Genomic DNA, 11,063 nt, shown 5'->3' on the forward strand with positions numbered 1-11,063 from the left:
TGAGCTACATGCGATCATGCAGGGTATGGCCTTGGCCATGCAGCATTCTGATCTTCCAGTGGTCGTGCAAACGGACTCCTCGGAAGCCCTGTCGAGTTTGACTAATAGTGCGTTGGTTCACTCACGATACGGTCATATAGTTCTGGAAATCAAAGATCTGCTTGGTAGTAGGGAGTTTTTTCCACAAAAGATTAGTAGACTTCAAAATAGAGTTGCCGGTCGTCTGGCGAAATATAGCCGGTCCGAACGAGCTACGGCTGTGTGGCTTGGTTCGGCTCCACTATGTATTGAGGACATTTGTCCCCTCGACTGTAACTCTATTCATATGTAATGAAACTCCCTTTACCCCCGCAAAAAAAAAAGATGGAACCAGGCGGGGAGCCCCCCCCCCCCTACACAGCTCTCTCCTCTCCTCCTCCTTCTTCTAGTTGAACATATAAAGGATGAGCAAGTACGGCCAACTAGCGGCACCAGCCACGTCTCCTTTTATTCGCGCGTCCTCTCCTCTTCCTTTCCCCTCGCTCACTTCCTCCTCCGTCACCCGCAGAACCCTAGCCGCCTTCTCCCGCAGAACCTCAGCCGCCTCCTCTACCTCTCCACCCAGCCGCCCCCTCCGTGACGGCCTCCACCTTCTCCCTCTTGCCCAGAGCAGGGCGGCCCCCCCTCTTCTCCGGCCGCCCGAGCACCTCCCCGGAAGCAGCATGTTCTCGTGGTGCGGTGGTGCTGCTGGGAAGAAGGAAGAGGTCAGCTGCGTCCCTGGGGTGCCGGTGGAGCCGCTCCTCCGTGAGATCCGGCCGCGGAGAGAGCCGTGGTGACCCAGCCCTTCTCCTCCCGCGTCCCTTTCTTTATCACCAAGCTCGCGTTGGTGCTCTTGTTGACTTCTTCCTCCTCCTCGGCGCTCAACAGGTTAGGCGAGGCTGCTGGTGGGGCGAAGAAGCAGGGGAGGCAGGCGACAAGGACGAGAAGCAGCGGGTTGTCGTGGTGCGGTGGTGCTGCTGGGAAGAAGGAGGAGGTCAGTCGCGTCCCTGTGGTGCCGGTGGAGCTGCTCCTCTCAAGCAGGTGCACACACTCTTGTCATCTTCCTAATTTCCCTCCTCCTTCCAGTGTATTTGTTTGTGCAGATTTTGTTTCTGTACGCCTACAAGGTGTTCGATGAAAGTCTTAGTAGGCTGGAGGGAAGGAGTGCTCTTTGTAACCATGTGATTTCATTGTTCCAAAAACCGCCTAACGGTGTTTGATGAATGTCCTAGAAGTCTAGAGGAGAGGAGTGATCTATGTATGTGATTTCATTCTTAAAAAAAATCAGTTCCAGTCAGTTATAACAAGATGATTTTGTGATTAATAAGAATCCATGAGGTAAATAAAAGTGTAAAGAACAAAAAAACTATCCGATCAAAACATTAGTTCCAGTCAATCATAGCAAGAATCCGTGTGGTAGATATTTGCTTCTATCTTGTGGGGTTCTCGACCCATAAACTAGCATTTGGTAGCTTGATTTCCTTCCCTGCTCGATAGGACTGTAGGAGACATGAAATTGTATATATTTTGTTTCATCACCAGGATATTTTTGGGTTCACTTATGTTCTATTTGATCTTTTCCAAACAGGGATAAGAAAAGACAACTGAAACATATGTTCACTAAAATGCATGCCTTTCTTTTCCATGAACCAATCAATTTTTAATAAGAGTTGCATGAGAGAAAAAAGAGAGCATGAACCATATATTTTCCTTTTGATCTTTGATGGCAAACTGAAAATCCTTGCGTATAATTTGTTGGGAGTCTCGTTAGCCTATGATGTGATGTGGCTGCCATTGGAAATTTATTCTGTCTATCCCGAGGATACTATATTAAGCTTGAAATTAATCCTTTAGAGTATTGTTCATGTTTTGTTGTTTCTCTCTTTAGGAGGCATCCTCTTGGAACTGTTATGCATCCGCCCGTGATAAAAAATCGGGTCCAAAATTATGTGGCGTACAATTTCTCAAAAACGTGTTTGAATTTATCTAATGTTAGTAGCAACAATCTTGATATGATGCTTGAAAGTAAATTAGTGCGAGTTATCTATTTTATGTTCTATGCTTTGTAGACAAAAATACAGATGCTCAGTGCTATATATAATCATGTGGTATAAATAAGATAATTAAGCTATATATTTTTGTTCTTCAACCTCCTTTCAGTTTCAGATGGCCAACCATTAACTGTTAGAGATGAGAAGTACCTAATGTAAGACCAAAGGTGGGGTTCTGATGGTTTTGCTGGATGGCTGCAGCTAATCGAGTGGTGTGAGACCCCTCTTGTGTCCCCAAGACATTGGTCCATGCTTCTTATTTTTGGATGCGTGCCTCTGACAAGCAGAATTCTTGTTTTTGCAGCTACGCACAGCAAGATTTTACACGTAAGATGTTTGCTTACATTCCCACCTTCAGTGCCTTGTACAACTATTACTTTCCATCTCACTTTTTCCTGCAATGTGTCATGTTCAGAGTTGTCAATGTCGACCTCACTTGATATCTTTTGGTTTTGTTACGAGAAGATCAAGATCTTTGATAAGATAGTAATGACACTTTGTTCTGCAATCTAGGAATGAATGAAACTTCAAGACCCTGTTGAACATGCACTCAATTTAGCCACAAAGAAACATAAGAACAATTGTGTTGGGCAACCTCACCCACAGGAGGAAAATCTCACAGTTTGGATGAGGATCTATAGTCCAAAGGTTGGTCAGGTCCTGATGGATTGAGAAGGTGAATAAATCTATTCTTGTGATTGGTTTCTTTGTGCTTTTGTTTCAATTGATTTAAGAGGTGAGAAACCTTGAGATTTCTGAATGTTTTTCCCAGTATGGTTGATCTTGGTTTTGGACAGACTCATGTTTGATAAGCCTTGCTTTTTGTGTGTTCTGGCCAAGGAGTGGAGAGGTTTAGGGACCATTATACTTATCTTCATGCAACTAACTGTATGTTTATTTGTTAGCTATAGAAGTCTTTGTACTCTTTGGCCGTTTAGTTAGTTCTAAAGACAGATGGTGAATTGATTTTGCAACTACAGTGGTTATCAAATGATTTTTTGTAATTGTTGACCGTTTAGTTAGAAATGTGTCAACAATCTGTGATGTATAAATATTGCACTGATCATTAGAGTCTATAGTTTTGGGTTAAAAAAGAGTCTCGGGTTTGATCTTCAGTTTGATACAAATTTTGCATCTTTGCAGCCCATGACATGCTTGAATTTTGGTACATGTAAGATGTTAGATTATCCATTTTTATTATTTTTATACATTGTCTTCTTTGCTTTCACTTACCAAGTACCTTCCTTATGGAACCTTTGCTCTCAGCCTGTATTAATTTACTTTACCCTTACAACCTCAGTATCTTTGCTTTCAACCTGCATTATTATTACTATCTCCAATGCAAGATAGACATATATCTTTGCTTTCACTTACTGGGTACCTTCCTTACTGTACCTTTGCTCTCAACCTGTATTAATTTAAAATTGAGGGAGATTGAGTAGGAGTGCCTTTTTTATATAAAATGGATTCAACAACCAACTTTAGCCAAGAACAAACCATCAACAAGGAAGTGTAACCTCGGATAGGTGTGCAGAAATCCTTGAGAAAAGACACAAATCACACTGAAATGCTACTTTTCAGGGATTTATTATGGTTCGTCAAATTTTCACTACAAAACTAAAAATGGTTATGGAGAGAGGAAGTTGACTTTTGCATTTCACTTCACTATACAATTTAAATTTTTTGTTGAAAGAAGAGTGAGTTCAGCCATGAACATGCATGATTATATAATTACATGCTTGCACCTCAATGACAATCGACGTCTGCTGGACCTATGAGTTTTTTTGGTCTGATGAGTTCATTCCCATATTTTTTGCAGGTTCTATGATATCGTGCTTTCTTCCATCTCTGTTCTATTCATCAAGCTTTTCTCATTTCAAAAGGAGAATCCCTGCAGGGCAGCCACACATGACCCCACTCCCCAATTTATTCGTTCATGGCACATCAGCTCTTTCACCCACTTGACCCAGCGATAAAACAAAGGGTTCAGTTCACCCAGTCATGTCCAAAGTAGCCTCACTCCCTTGTATTCCCTTGCAGGACTTGATCCGCTGTTACTCTCCGACTTATTATCATTCAAGATGGAGGTTTTACTTTCCAGCTTCAGCAATTTGTTAGATTTGGTAATTGAGGTCACGAGTGCAAAAGTAATACAGGCATGCCAAACAAATCTGAGCCATTCATGTCATCCTGCTCCTCATTCATTTCATTCAAAAATTAAATCAGAAAAATTGTGGATGTTATTGTGGCATCAATACGGCTTCATTCCGCTTGATCCGGCATGACAGAGGTCAATCTTCATCATGAATGCCTATATGTATTTATTAATATCTTTTATTGTTTGTGTTTAGTGAATAAAAACTGCAGTAGATTCCCACCTCTTATTATGGATTCACAAGTGCTTCACAATGTTTCCGTTGCTGGTATCTTTGCCCTGTCTGTCTAGTTTAAATGTCAGTGCTTCATAATGCGCCTTTTACTTTGCACGATCTAACAATGCATGCCAGACTTCTGATAATTATACAATAGTATGCAGCGGTGCTACTAAGGCATGCTGAATGCGGAGTTTTATTTCATTTATGTTAGTACCCATGCGAATATTGAATTGTTTTACTTCGATGGTTTAACACATGTCATAATATAGTTGGTAGTTAGGAGAAGGCATTAATCTTTTTGTTTCTTTAGCAAATACTCCCTCCGTTTTAAAATAGATGACTCAGTTTAGTACTCCCTCTGTAAACAAATGTAAGAGCGTTTAGATTACTAAAATAGTGATCTAAAAACTCTTATATTTCTTTACAGAGGGAGTACAAAGTTGGGTCATCTATTTTGGAATGGAGGGAGTAGTTCTCTTGTTACAGGGTGTGTGGACAAACAGATGCAAGGGGCATTGTTTCACACAACACCCACACCAATGACCACTGGACGAGTGAAGCAAAAGGACTTGTGAACAACATGAAAAAGTTTCAGCCATCTTTTGATTACACGGAAATATGCCTTTGACGCATCCGTGTTATTATTTAGTGACCGATTGTGTTTAGCAACTTCAGTGTGTATATCAAAATTACTACTCCCTCCATTCGAAAAAGCTTGTCCTTCAAATGGATGTATGTAGCATCAAGTTAGTGCAAGATACATCCATTTGAGGAACAAACTTGGGACAAGCTTTTTCAGACGGAGGGAGTATATGATGTAATTGACCACTATCACTGAGAAGTGCTCCTGGACACAATGCTCTATATTATCATGTCTTTAGTGCATTTTATTGTGCCACCTGCGTATATAGCTACTTGAATCTTCTAATTGCAAACTCAAACATTTGCATTTTGTTCTTTGTTTCAGTTGGGCTTTTACGTCAATTTTATCAGTTTCATACATTATAAATGAGAAAAAAAATATTTTTATACAGATCCACGATGCTTCGCAAAAGAGCATACATCAACATCGTCTGCTACCAAAAAAAACAAAGTAATCTCTTTTAGTTCTTGCTTCAAATTTGTCTCGCGCGCCAAATGGCGCGACAGGTCATCTAGTTCTACAAAAGGAAAAGGCTCTTTCGTCTCCCCATTCTCATTCCCCAATCCTCATTCCAGATCTGAGAATTGGTAGGCTGTGGCTCGTCACGGCCGCCGTGCTCGTGCTGCTGACCGTGGCCGTGACCGCAGGCGCAGCCGAGCCTCTGCTGCCCACTGTCTCGGGCAGGGGAGCCGGGAGCTGAAGAGCGTACAGATCTCCGGCGCTGGCAAGGCGGTGGCTGATTCTGATTCTGGAAAAAAAAGCATATATTTCCGGAACTAGTACTATAGTATGTGGCAGAGTACTGCATATGATTGTCCGCTGCTGCTGACGACGGATTCACATCGACATCCACACCCACCTGACGAAAAAAAAGGATATATTTCACTCACAACTTTGCGAATTCATAATTGCAACTATATTGAGGTTTGGTTTCTTTTCATAGGCTAACGTTTAGCACATTCATCGAAAAGTAAAACAGCAATCGACTGTTACCAAACCTTGCAGTATAGCATAGACACGCAAAGTGTTATGAAAGAGCAACTTGATCTTTTGACACGCAAAGTGTTTGTATTGACTGGACTGTATACTACATAGCTGCATTAGTTAGTTTTTGATAGGTCAAGTTTTAAATGTATCACCCCTACAGTTCTTACTCTTGAATACAAGGGCATTGTATCTATGAATCAGCCTGGGCATGTTGTGCATAGTTCGTGCTATAAAATTCTTAAACATGCTTTATCAGAGGTACTCCCACTGTAAACAAATATAAGACTGTTTAGATCCCTCTGTAAACAAATATAAGAGTGTTTAGATCACTAGGACCAATCTACTCCACTAGGGAGTATCATTTACTTTATAATATGATCTAGGACCTATCTACTCCACTACTCAATCATTTAGTTTCTGATGTTTCAATTTTATTTTGGCCGTCCTACAATTCTGCAAGAGCAAGAATATCGATTGACTTTTATGTGGGAACCAATCTGGGCTTGGTCTTGATTTAAGATTGTGTAACTTATGTGCACAGGTGAAACCATATTTTTCTTTTCACTGGGATTTTACTTTTTATTTTTGTTATGACCAGAGGCACGATTTTAAGAGCCAGGGACTCCAAATGATCTGATAGGCAGTGTTCTAATACTCTTTTGTTTCCCATGATAGAATTTGTTTTTTGATAATAAGTTGCATAAATATAAATGTGCTATAGATTTTCATAGTTTCGGTTCAATGCCCACCCCACTGCAGAAAAAACATATATTTTAGTTACAACAGTGTGAATTCATAACTGCAACGATATTGCTCTTTGGTCTATTCGTAGGTTAACGTTTAGCACATTCATCGAAAAGTAAAACATTAACTGATTGTTACCATACCTTGTACTACAGCTTAGAAAAATTATGTCTTATATATCAACAAGTTGTTACTTAAAAAAATATGTTTTACAAATCAACACATGTTTATATCGTCATGAAATGGATAGGGCGATTTTTTGAAGCTGTTTTGTGTTATTGATATGCATGACAGAGGAAGGAAAAAAAAAGAACAAGCCATGGTGGAATTTTGCAACTCAAATAGCGGTAGGAGGAGTAAATTGCTCAGAACGACTACATATGTGGCTAGGGTAAAGGATTGCCACAACTTCTACCAAAAATCACAAAAACAAACCACCGACTTTTGCGGCGGCGAGTAACAAAACACACTTATTCAGAAATGAGCCGCGTCTAACAGCAGAACTTACAGGTGGGACTTGTCTGTCAGGCTGATGTGGCAGAGAGTGCTAGGTGATGTTTGACCTGCTAAGTTGGATGGGGGTCCCACCTGTCAGTAACATGCCTTATTTTTCCCTCTCGTCTCCTTCTTCCTCGGCACATATCTCTCTCCCTCACCACCGATCCTCCCCCTCTAGTTTGCTCTGATGTGCACAACCTAGCTGGTGAGCTCCGCTCTGAATCTAGGAGAAGGAGGCACTATGCAAGTTCTGTCACCTATCATTAGTAGGAAAAAAAGCCTAGTAGTGACGTTCCAAAAACGTGGTAAGTCATCGGTAGTATAACACCAGTGCTAAGTCTTAGTGGTGGCGTCAGCATCCGACACTGCTAGCTTGGTGCTTAAGGGCATCTCCAGCCGCGCCCCCAAGAAGGCCTCCCCAGGCGATTTTTTCGCGCCGGCGCTGAAAAAACGGCCCAGTCGCGCCCCCAGGAGCCCGATTTTCGCCGACTTGGGCCGAAAACAGCGCCGGCGGACCCAGGCCGAACCCGGCGTGCTGGGGGGCGCCCGGGGGCGCCGGGGCGAGCTGTTTTGGCGCGAAAAAGCTGCGGGCCAGCCGCGTCAGCGACTCGGCGCCTCGTCTTCCCCCAACGGCCTCGGTTTCCGCGGGGAATCAATGGCAAGGCTGCCGCCGGTCAGCCTTGCCATTGATTCCTCACGGGCGGCGCGTCACGGGACGGCGCGCCGACGCCTCCCCTCCCTCGCACGCGTACACACGGGCGCGGCGCGGCTATAAAAGCCGGTGGCCTCCACTCGCCTGTGCCCACACCAGCCCCGCCCCTCGCCGCCGTCCAGCCCCTCCCTCTCCCTACCTCTCCCGAGCGCCGCCGCCCAGCCCCTCCCTCTACCTCTCCCGAGCCCGCCCACCCCCGCCGTCACCATGGCAGAACGCTTCCTCGGAGACGAGGTTGGCGCCGGTGAAGACGGAGCCGGGGCTGGCGCCGGTGAAGGCGGAGTTCGAGGACGACGACGCGGCCCTAGAATGGGCGCGCCAGGACTCCATTGCGATGGAGAAGGCGCGCCGGGAGAAGGAGAAGGAGCGCCAGTGCGCCGCCCTACGCCGCTTCGAGGAGCGCCGACGCAGCCGCGATGAAGGTGGGGTCATCGTCTTATGCGACAGCGACGACGACGACGACGCGCCGCCGCTAGTCCGCCATGGCGACGCCGGGCAGGGGTCCAGCAGGGGCGCCTGCGTCAAGGAGGAGAAGGCCGACGACGACGATGGCGGCGACGGCGGCGACGACTTCAGCCCCTTTCTTTTTTTAGATTAGATTAATGTAATGAAAATGCGCGAATTTCGCCGAAATTTGCCATGTTTGACCGAAATTTAACTAGTTTTTATCATAACTTCGCCGAACGGTCCTTCTTTTTTTTTAATACGCGCCTGGGGGCGGCCCTAGGGGCCGACGGCTGGGGACCGACTCGCCCCAGGGCCATTTTTTGCGCCGGCTCACCCCCAGGCGGCGCTTTTTGACGCCCCTTGGGGGGCCAACGGCTGGAGATGCCCTAATACCGGCGTTGGTGACCAACTTCAGTGCTATAGTAATTACCGTCGGCGTTGAGGCACAAGACGCCAAAAATATGTAACGTGTTAGAGCATCTCCAGCTGCGTCCCCAAGAGGCCTTCCTCAGACGTTTTTGCCGCCCCGGCGTCGAAAAAATGGCCCAGTCGCGTCCCCAAAAGCCCGTTTTTCATCGGCTCGGACCGAAACTGGTGCCAGCGGACCCAGGCCGAACCCGGCGCCCCGGGGGCGTCTGGGGCGCCGGCACAAGCGAAAAGGGCGCGTGGGTCCGCCCTGTCGGCGAGTTGAGCGCCTCCTCCTGCCGTTTCTTCCCGCTTTTCCCCCACTTCACTCCCATTCTCTTCCTTCCTCCCGCAAATCTCCCTCCCGCTCGCCTCCCAGCCGGCCGCCATGCCACCGAAGAAGTACGTCGCCCCCGGCGCGGCGACAACCGCGACCGCCTCCGTCGCCCAGCCGAAGCAGAGGAAACCGAAGGCGCCGCCGACCAAGCCACCGGGCATGACAAACGCCGAGTGGAGGGCGGAAGTTCAGCGACGGGAGGCTGTCACCGCCGACCAGTGGAACAGGGCCATCGCCAAGAAGGCCCGCGACAACGCGGCGCGCGCTGCTGCGGCTGCCTCATCGGCGGACCAAGCCGAGGCCGAGACGACTCGCGCGGGGATGATGAATCCAACCGGAAGCCATGCCCAGTACGCGCCCTGGGGCCAGCAAGGCGTCGGCTCTCCGCAGCAATGGGATTGCCCTCGCCGGGCTACGCCGACGGGGACGCGCACGGTGGGTTCAACCCAAACGTCACCTTCCCCATGGACACCCGGCCCAGCGCACGCCTTCTCTCGCCTTCGCTGGCGTGCAGTACCCTCCATACAACTACTCGCCGCCCGCCTACGCTTCCTCCCCGACGCCCCCCATTCCGCCGTGGCCCGCTGCCCTTCTCGCACCTCGGCGACACCGACGAGACCAAGGCCGACATGGACGACATCATCGCGGCAGGTTCGGCCGCGGCCGCCGCGTCTCCCGGGTTCGTCACCCAGGACGAGACGGTGGATCTCAGCGGCGGCATGGACGGCGAGCTCGGCTACGTCTACGGCGAGGACAAGTAGGAGGAGCAGGAGTAGGAGGAGGAGGATGAGGAGGAGGAGGAGGAGGGGGAGCCGGCGCCTGTTCCGGCGAAGGGACGCAAGAAGAAGAAGAGGGCGGCCAGGTCAGGCGAGCCGCGCATCAAGTGGGCGTCCAAGGAGGAGGAATGCCTCGCCGAAGCATGGAAAGTCGTCTGCCTCGACCCGATCACCGGCACGAACCAGAGCATCGAGACATACTGAGACCGCATCAAGACTGAGTTCGACAAGCGCAAGCTCGTCGACCCCTACTTCAAAGGCATCTACATGCAGCGCGGCTCCAAGGCGATGGCGAACCATTGGGGGCGTATCCAGGGGCGTGCAACAAATGGCACGGGGTCGTCGAGGAGGTCGCGGCTCGCCCGGAGAGCGGCGCCAGCGTTGAGGATCAGGTATGCCACGTCGGTCTCCCGCCTCTCTTCGCCGTGTACGCCCGCCAACTGTTTGTTCCTCCACGCAGTTGTTGCGCATGTTCGGCCTGTACTGGCAGAGCAACAACGACGCCGAATTCAAGTACCTCCACGTTTACAAGCGCATTGACAAGTGCGAGAAGTGGGCGGAAGTCCGGCGCACCCTCGACAAGACCAAGGAGACCTACAAGCCGGACGCGCCGACTCCTAGCGCATCGGAAGGGCGGCCGGACGGCAACAAAGGTGCCAAGAAGGGGAAATACGCCGACGCGGCTACCGCTCGAGTGTAGGAATCCATCGAGCACTGCCTCACCGACGCGCAGGACCGGGTCGTCCTTCGTGAAGAGAAGACCGATGCGCGGTGGTCGGCGTTGATGTCGAGCAGCGCCGTCAAGCTCGACCTGCTCCGGACCAACGTCGCCGCGAAGAAGAGAAACACCGACCTGACTTTCCTGCTTGGTGGGGCGGACATACTCCAAGCACCAACGAGGCGGTCAAGGCGTGGTACTTGGCGGAGCACGGCCTCATCCTGAACCAGCTTCCCTCGACAGCGCCGCCGCCGCCGACGCCCACGCCGCCGCCGCCGCCAAGTCCACGTGATGACGCCTCCACGACGCCCAACACCACCGAAGCCGCGCCGACACCGCCCAGCGCAGAAGC

The 11,063-nt window shown here is 48.7% G+C and overlaps 1 long non-coding RNA gene across 1 annotated transcript; it reads left to right on the forward strand.

Annotated features, from left to right (window-relative positions):
• The first annotated feature begins 1,018 nt into the window (after nt 1–1,018).
• On the forward strand, nt 1,019–4,309 carry LOC125506584 (uncharacterized). Its single transcript, XR_007282695.2, has 4 exons — nt 1,019–1,059; nt 2,179–2,396; nt 2,583–2,745; nt 3,889–4,309. It is a non-coding gene; the product is annotated as an uncharacterized LOC125506584 (long non-coding RNA).
• The last annotated feature ends 6,754 nt before the right edge of the window (nt 4,310–11,063 follow it).

The sequence above is a fragment of the Triticum urartu genome, chromosome 5A, assembly GCF_056163025.1.
Source record: "Triticum urartu cultivar PI428250 chromosome 5A, HENAU_Tu73, whole genome shotgun sequence".
Lineage (NCBI taxonomy): Eukaryota > Viridiplantae > Streptophyta > Magnoliopsida > Poales > Poaceae > Triticum > Triticum urartu.